Source organism: Theobroma cacao, unplaced genomic scaffold (assembly GCF_000208745.1).
Source record: "Theobroma cacao cultivar B97-61/B2 unplaced genomic scaffold, Criollo_cocoa_genome_V2, whole genome shotgun sequence".
Classification (NCBI taxonomy): Eukaryota; Viridiplantae; Streptophyta; class Magnoliopsida; order Malvales; family Malvaceae; genus Theobroma; species Theobroma cacao.
This window is the reverse complement of record NW_017234725.1, coordinates 156,116-163,281: the sequence shown is the minus strand read 5'-3', so window position 1 is coordinate 163,281 and position 7,166 is coordinate 156,116. Positions and strand designations below refer to the sequence as shown.

At 33.7% G+C, this 7,166-nt stretch overlaps 1 long non-coding RNA gene across 1 annotated transcript in view; it reads right to left on the bottom strand.

Annotated features, from left to right (window-relative positions):
- Positions 1-6,572, bottom strand: part of LOC18589425 — a 16,578-nt gene extending 10,006 nt beyond the window's left edge. The window contains exon 1 of the long non-coding RNA XR_001929962.1: positions 6,538-6,572. This is a non-coding gene — a long non-coding RNA (uncharacterized LOC18589425). The remainder of the gene's footprint in view (positions 1-6,537) is intronic.
- Positions 6,573-7,166: the final 594 nt, after the last annotated feature.

The window sequence follows — 7,166 nt, the reverse complement described above, 5'->3', positions numbered from 1 at the left end:
AATTAAACTAAATCTTGCACACTTAAATAATAAGATTAGACATTAATGAATAAATAATATTTTGTTATCATAAAAAACTAATGGAGCTAACAATCTCCCCTTTTTTGATGATGTCAAAACACTTCTAGATTAAAAGTGCAATGTTTATATAAGAAAATAGCTTTATGTGTAGATTTGGGGATTTCTCCCCTTAGATATGTGCTCCCATTAAATATGTACACTAAGAAAAGTAAAATATTCAATATAAAAGCATGAAAAATAAATGCATTCAATCATGAAGAAAATAATATATATATATATATATATATATATATAAGCATTGTTTAGCCATTCAACACAAGTTCAGCATAAAAACATAAAACTCGACGCAGCATAAAGCACATAAACATTGTTCAACATAAAACACAACCATAGTTCACCTTAGCCTATCCTTCTATTTCCCCCCTTTTTTTTTCATCATGCAAAAGAGGGATCCTTCTAATTAGAATAAGAGGAAGACTCATTTAATGGGGATTCATCAGTTCCTACGTGAACATTAAGGGGTTCAACATGGAAGGAATGGAGGGATTCAGGTTCAGAAAGGAGTAGGATCCATAAGAGATAACTTGAGGTGATACAAGTTTGAGAGTTGGCTTGGCAATGTACTCAGTTACGCTGGTAGATTTTCTTATTCTGAAGAACTTGGTTTTTATGGCCATTGTTTTTTTTTTTCCTTTCTAGCTATTTCCTTTGCTTTAGGCTTAGTGTCTATTGCTTTTCCTTTATCTTGATTTGCTTGCCCTCCAATTTGTTCTTTGTCTTGTTGTGTGAGCTTCCTATTCCATTTTTTCTTTTTGTTTGGCCTGATCAGCTTTAGCTTCATAGAGAATTTCTTTGGTAAAGTTTGAAAGAAATATGCCTTTAGATTCTTTAGGTGAACTTTCATCAGTTTTTACAACAGCTAAGTGTCTTTCATTCAAGTTTTCTTCCTCACCTTGAGTTTCCTTCTCCACTTCTCTTACTAGATCATTTTCCTTTTCTATTTCTTCATCCTCTTTTTCTTTTTCAGTTTCTTCATCCTCTTCTTCTGAAAACTAAGAGAGCCACAATAGCAAAAACTTTAGAAAACAAAAGTAAAACAAACTCTAGATCTACCAACCAACCTCATAAAAAACTATAATACTACAAATAGAGGATTAAATGCTTTTGGGAAGATTTTGGGAATGGTTTTTGGAGTCTAGGTTAGACCTAAGTTTTGGGTGGTTTTTAGATGATGTACGAAAGTAGAAGGTTGGGCTATTGGTAGCAATAGTACGATGGCCTTACGGTGTTTCAGTTACGGTTTTGCATTGGGAGAGAAAAGTTTGAAAGAAAGGAGTGGCAGGTGAAAGAGAGGAAGAATGAGAGAAAAGAAGGCTTAAATACTTAAAGATCCAAGCCTTGTGGGAGTAGGCAGTTGCAGCCCACATCTTAGTGAGTCCTTTTTTTTCATCCTAGCACACGTGGAAGAGAAAAAAACCCTGTTAAGCTTGTGTTTTTGGACCTTGGTGAGCCTAAGTGAGTATAATTTCATGGGCTTTCACTGTATTACTTGGTTGGTGATTTATTTTTTGAAATATGCATTAATTAAATGTCCTTTTAATGTGGTTTTTTTAATAATAAAAGTAATGTATTTTACATATATATGCATAACATATTATCGCATTATTGGTCTTGTTAGTGTGCTAAAGGAGGGATGAATAGCACTAAAAATTTTAAGGTCAGCCTTTTTTTGATTTGAAGAGCAACTAATCAATTAAAGGATGAAAGATTTAAAAGTCATAGTAGTTAAAAGACACAAAGTAAAGATAGGTAGAGAGAAATGAACAATGCACTAGGATTTATAGTGGTTTGGTCTCCTTCACCTACATCTACTGCCTTGATCGCGCAATCAAGGATTTCAACCTAACTTCACTATACTAGTGGAATTAATAGCTTCCACCAAACTTTTATAAGGTTAGCTTCTAACCTAGGCTCTAATCCCTTGCAATACCTTTGGGAATGCTTCCCACACTTCAAGTTCCCAAGAAAAGAAGAAAAAGAAGTACAACTAGAAATCTTTACAAATCTAGAAAGATTACAAGCAAGCTCAAACACTTTTTCTGGAATAAGAGTGAAGAACAAGTGTTTTTGGGGAAGGTTCTTTGGCTTTTTACTCAAAATGGCTCTTTTGTGCTTCAATCTTCTTTTTTTAATTGTTGGAGCTTCAATGTATACTTGGGGAGTTAGATTTTGCTGTTTAGGATAGCTTCTGGAGTTAGAAACAACTCTGATGTCATTCTAGCCATTATTTTGACTTTAGTGTTTAAATTCAAATAGGCAGATAGAATTCGGCTAACTAGTTACAAGCAAGCTCTAACCAATTATAGCTTTTCTGCCTTGCACTGTCTTGTAGCTGTGTACACTATGTTAATCGATTAGAGGAAACTTTAACTGATTACAAATTTTCTATTTTCATTTTCCTCAACACAGCAATTTTCCTTTAATTGGTTAGCTTTTCCATTAATTGGTTGAGGCTTCACTTCCTTCAACTTTAATCGATTAAAATCGGATTTAATCAATTAGAAAATCTTCAAATTTTGAACTTCTCCATTTTGGCTCCTTTCAACGATCAACTTTCTTGCAAATTTGATTTTTACGCTTGAAGGTACTAGGGCCTTGTGCTTTAACCGATTAACCAAACTTCTTAACCGATTAACATGACTTTGTTTTCAGCCTTCAGCACTTCCTTAATCAATTAAGCCTAGTGCTAACTAATTAGGAATCCTTTGTTTTGCTTTAACCCAGTGCTCAGTTATGCCTTAATTCGTTAAGGCTTTCCATTAATTAGTTACAAAAGTTCTGTCTTCTGTAACCCTTTTCTTCTTTCTCACTTTAACTGAATAACTTTTTTTTAGACTAAGCAAGCATCTTGCCTTGCCTTTAATTATCAATTTTGTTAAGGAAATTAAACTATATTTTGCACACTCAAACAATAAGATTGGACATTAATGAATGAGGAATGTTTTGTTATCATAAAAAACATAAGGAGTCAACATTTTTCCTCTTTTTTTGATGATGTCAAAACACTTCTAGATTAAAAGTGCAATGTTTATATAAGAAAATAGCTCTATGTGCAGATTTGGGGATTTCTCCCTTTAGATATGTGCTCTCCTTAAATATGTGCNTTTTTGATGATGACAAAACACTTTTAGATTAAGAGTGCAATGTCTATATAAAAAATATTTATGTGCAGATTTGGGGATTTCTCCCTTTAGATATGTGCTCTCCTTAAATATGTGCACTAAGAAAAATAAAAATATTCAATATAAAAGCATGAAAAATAAATGTATTCGATCATGAAATATATATATATATAATATATATAAATATATATATAATATAATAATTAAAAAGCATTGTTCAGCCATTCAACACAATTTCAACATTAAAACATAAAACTCAACACAGCATAAAGCACATAAACATTGTTCAACATAAAACACAACCATAGTTCACCCTAGTCTATCCTTCTATTTTCTCCCCTTTTTGGTCATGATGCAAAAGAGGGATCCTTCTAATTAGAATCGGAGGAAGACTCATTTAGTGGGGATTCATCAGTTCCTACGGGAACATTAAGAGGTTGAACATGGAAGGAATGGAGGGATTCAGGTTCAAAAAGGAGGAGGATCCATAAGAGATAACTTGAGGTGATGCAAGTTTGAGAGTTGGCTTGGCAATGTACTCGGCTATCCTAGCAGATTTTCTTATTTTGAAGACCTTGGTTTCTATGGCCATTGTTTTTTTTTCCCTTCTAGCTGTTTTCTTTGCTATAGGCCCAGTGTCTGCTGCTTTTCCTTTATCTTGATTTTCTTGCCCTCCAAGTTGTTCTTTGTCTTGTTGGATTGACTGAGCTTCCTATTCCGTTTTTGCTTTTTGTTTGGCTTGATCAACTTTAGCTTCCTTGAGAATTTTTTTGGTAAAGTTTGAAAGCAATATGCCTTTACATTCTTCAAGCGAACTTTCATCAGTTTTTACAGTAGCTAAGTGTCCTTCATTCAAGTTATCTTCCTCACCCCAAGTTTCCTTCTCCACTCCTCTTTCTTGATCATTTTCTTTTTCTATTTCTTCATTCTCTTTTTCTTTTTCAGTTTCTTAGGTTGATTCTACTTCAGGAATTATTTCAGTATCCTTATCTTTTTCATTATCAATTTTCTCTTTCATAACCTCTTTTTCATGTTCAAATGTATGTAGATCAAACTGCTCAGTGGTAGTGCTCTCACAAGACACACTTATAGCAGTGGCTTGAGCTTCAAAAGTAGAGGGTTTGGTTCTTTTTTCCTAGAGTAGGAGATCTTCAAAGTCTTGTAGCTTTTCCTTAATTTTTACTATCTTTTCAGCTTGTTCAATTAGTTTTCCATCAATCCTCATAAGAAGGTTGAATATCATTTCACCTTGTTAGGGGGCTTGATTGACTCTAGCTTGAGGTGTAGAAGGAGTTTCAGTTTCAGGTGGGATTGGGGTGCTTCTGATGGACTTAATACACTATTTTCTCTCCAACTTATATCCCATCTTTAATACACTTCCTAAGAAGATTCCCTGATCTTTGTTACACCAAAACCCTTTTTTTCTTGACAAAAGCTAAGATGATGTTGCCATATTGCAAATTGCTTTGTCTCCCAAAAATGTTCCCTTGATTCTTTCAATCATATATTTGGCTACATTTAATGGGATATCATTGAAGGCTACCTCCATCAACCACAGATCTTGAGCACTCACATAACTGAAGTTGTTGCTTCTGCCATGTAGTGTGGTAGCAATGAAGTAGTGAAAGATTCTTAGCTATGCATTCTTGATATCACTAGCATAGCCCCTAAATGGGAATTTCTCCTTTCTCCTAGTCACTATTTCCCAAATATGGCTAGGATCATACTTTTCTGGCATCTTAAAATCACCTACCTCAAATTCTATTTTGAAAGGTTTTTCTAAGTCTTTAGCTATGATCTGAAATTGTTTCCCATTCACAAAAACATTCAACCCATCTTCTGTCACGACCCGGAACTCCCCATCGAGCCCGTGACAACCGTCGCGAGGCCTCGACAAATATTCTTCACCCCGAATGTCGATCAAGACCTGGCAAGGCTCTCGTATCAACTTTCGCACTTCCCTAGTGAGCAATAGTTATCAAATATCAAAATTCGAAGGATTACAAATCATTTCCAAATCAGAACATAACATATTGTTTTCTAGCTCACAGAGGCATTTTTGTCATTTTTGTCGAAAATCTTGAAACTTGCTAAAAATGTAGTAGGTAAGCAAAAAATATATATTTAATGATTTAAAAATAAATTAAGTATCTAAAACGTTCATTTGAAGTGAAAATTTGACCATTTAAATATAATAAAAGTATTCAATAAAATAAACTATTTTCTTGTAAAATAATTTTCATAAAACTATCGGTACATAATTCTTATAGCGTAAAAGTTAATTATATTCATATATACTATAAAGCAAATAACCAAAGCATAAAATTTCTTTTACAGTGACACGTGGGCCCACATCTATCCAAAATGCATCGGAAGTTGGAAACCTACAGCTTTTACTGATTCGAGTCCAAATGAAGATCCTTGTTAAAGTCAGCTAACTATGGAATTCCTCGAGCCTAAAATGTGAGGAAATGAGGGTGGTGAGATTATAAAATCCTAGTGAGTAAACAGATACCATTTAAACTATCTAAAGTCGAGTAAATGGAGACAATTAAAATAAGTCATCATACTGTAATTTCATTACCTTTCAACTCATTTCAACCAAATAAAATCAATCCATATAAATCGAGAAATGAACTTGGCTTATGAATTTCTTAAAACTTTGGCTCGTGCCAAAACTCATACTCGGTGATACCTTGCGCAGGGCATCCAACTGAGTCCGCCAAGGCTGTTAAAATTTTGTATACACTTAAAATATATTTTTAGTTTGAGAAAAATACAGCCGTTCCTTGGCGTTGGCTGAGTTCCCCTTCACGTGGTGGTTTGGCATGAAGTGAACCCTAAGCTTTACCCTAGGAGATACCCTACGCGCCTCTCCGTTCGAGGTAAGAATATAATGAAGTTTACCGTGCCCCTCTTATAGGCTGGTCCACGGAGCCTCCTTTGCAGTGAATAATTAATATATAATCCACCAATTCAATACAATTCAATAAAATTCAATAACATGATATGACAATTTATCGCAACCTAGCCTCTCAAGGCTGAATACACAGTATAAATAATTCTAACACCAAAATCAGTTTAGCCATTCATGCTCATATATGGTCATAAGCCATTCAATTTAAAACCATAAATTTACAACATAAGTAGGCAGTCTCCAATTACTCTATTTTCAAAACTAGTATTCGATTTTCCAGAAAATTTATAAAATCATTTTATAAAATCGCAATTTCTCCTAAAACATAACAATTTACCATTTAAACCCATTTTTCATAAAATCACACAATTGTATAAAACTACTCTAGATAATTAAGATGATAATAAGTTCACTCACAGTTCTAGGAGTTGATGTACTCCTAATCCTAGTCTCCAAGCACAATCTTCGTACTTTTACCAGTGTACTTTGCTCACCACCTATCCACAATGTACAATACATAATTCACCACATCAATGCTTGACCATTATAAAATCAATTCAGGCTCGGTATATATGCATGATATGATATACAACTTATCAGACTATTGTTTAAATGCGGTGCTGACCTAATTCGGCCTATTATCTCCAATTTAATTCCAAATCAATTCTTCTCACTTTCTACACTCCAATTATACCTAAATTGCCTTAATGACTGTGAATGAGATTCAATTTATCAGTCTCGGTAGCAAATTACGAAAATATCCCTAGTGGGTAAAAATTCGTATTTTTGCTCTGAAAATTCCCATTATTTTTCTAGGCTCATAATTTATCATTTCTTAACCAATTCTCCTAGAATGAAAATCAAATTCATCCTCACTCAACACATGGTAAATTCGGCTATTAAGGGTTGTGGGAGAAAATAAATTCCTTTCTTGTTGTTTTGTTTCTAAATATGCTAAACTAACTTAAAACACTAACATAACTTAAAATCAAATTAATCTAACAAGTTTCTCTCTCCTAACCCATTTTTTCAGAATTGAATTCATC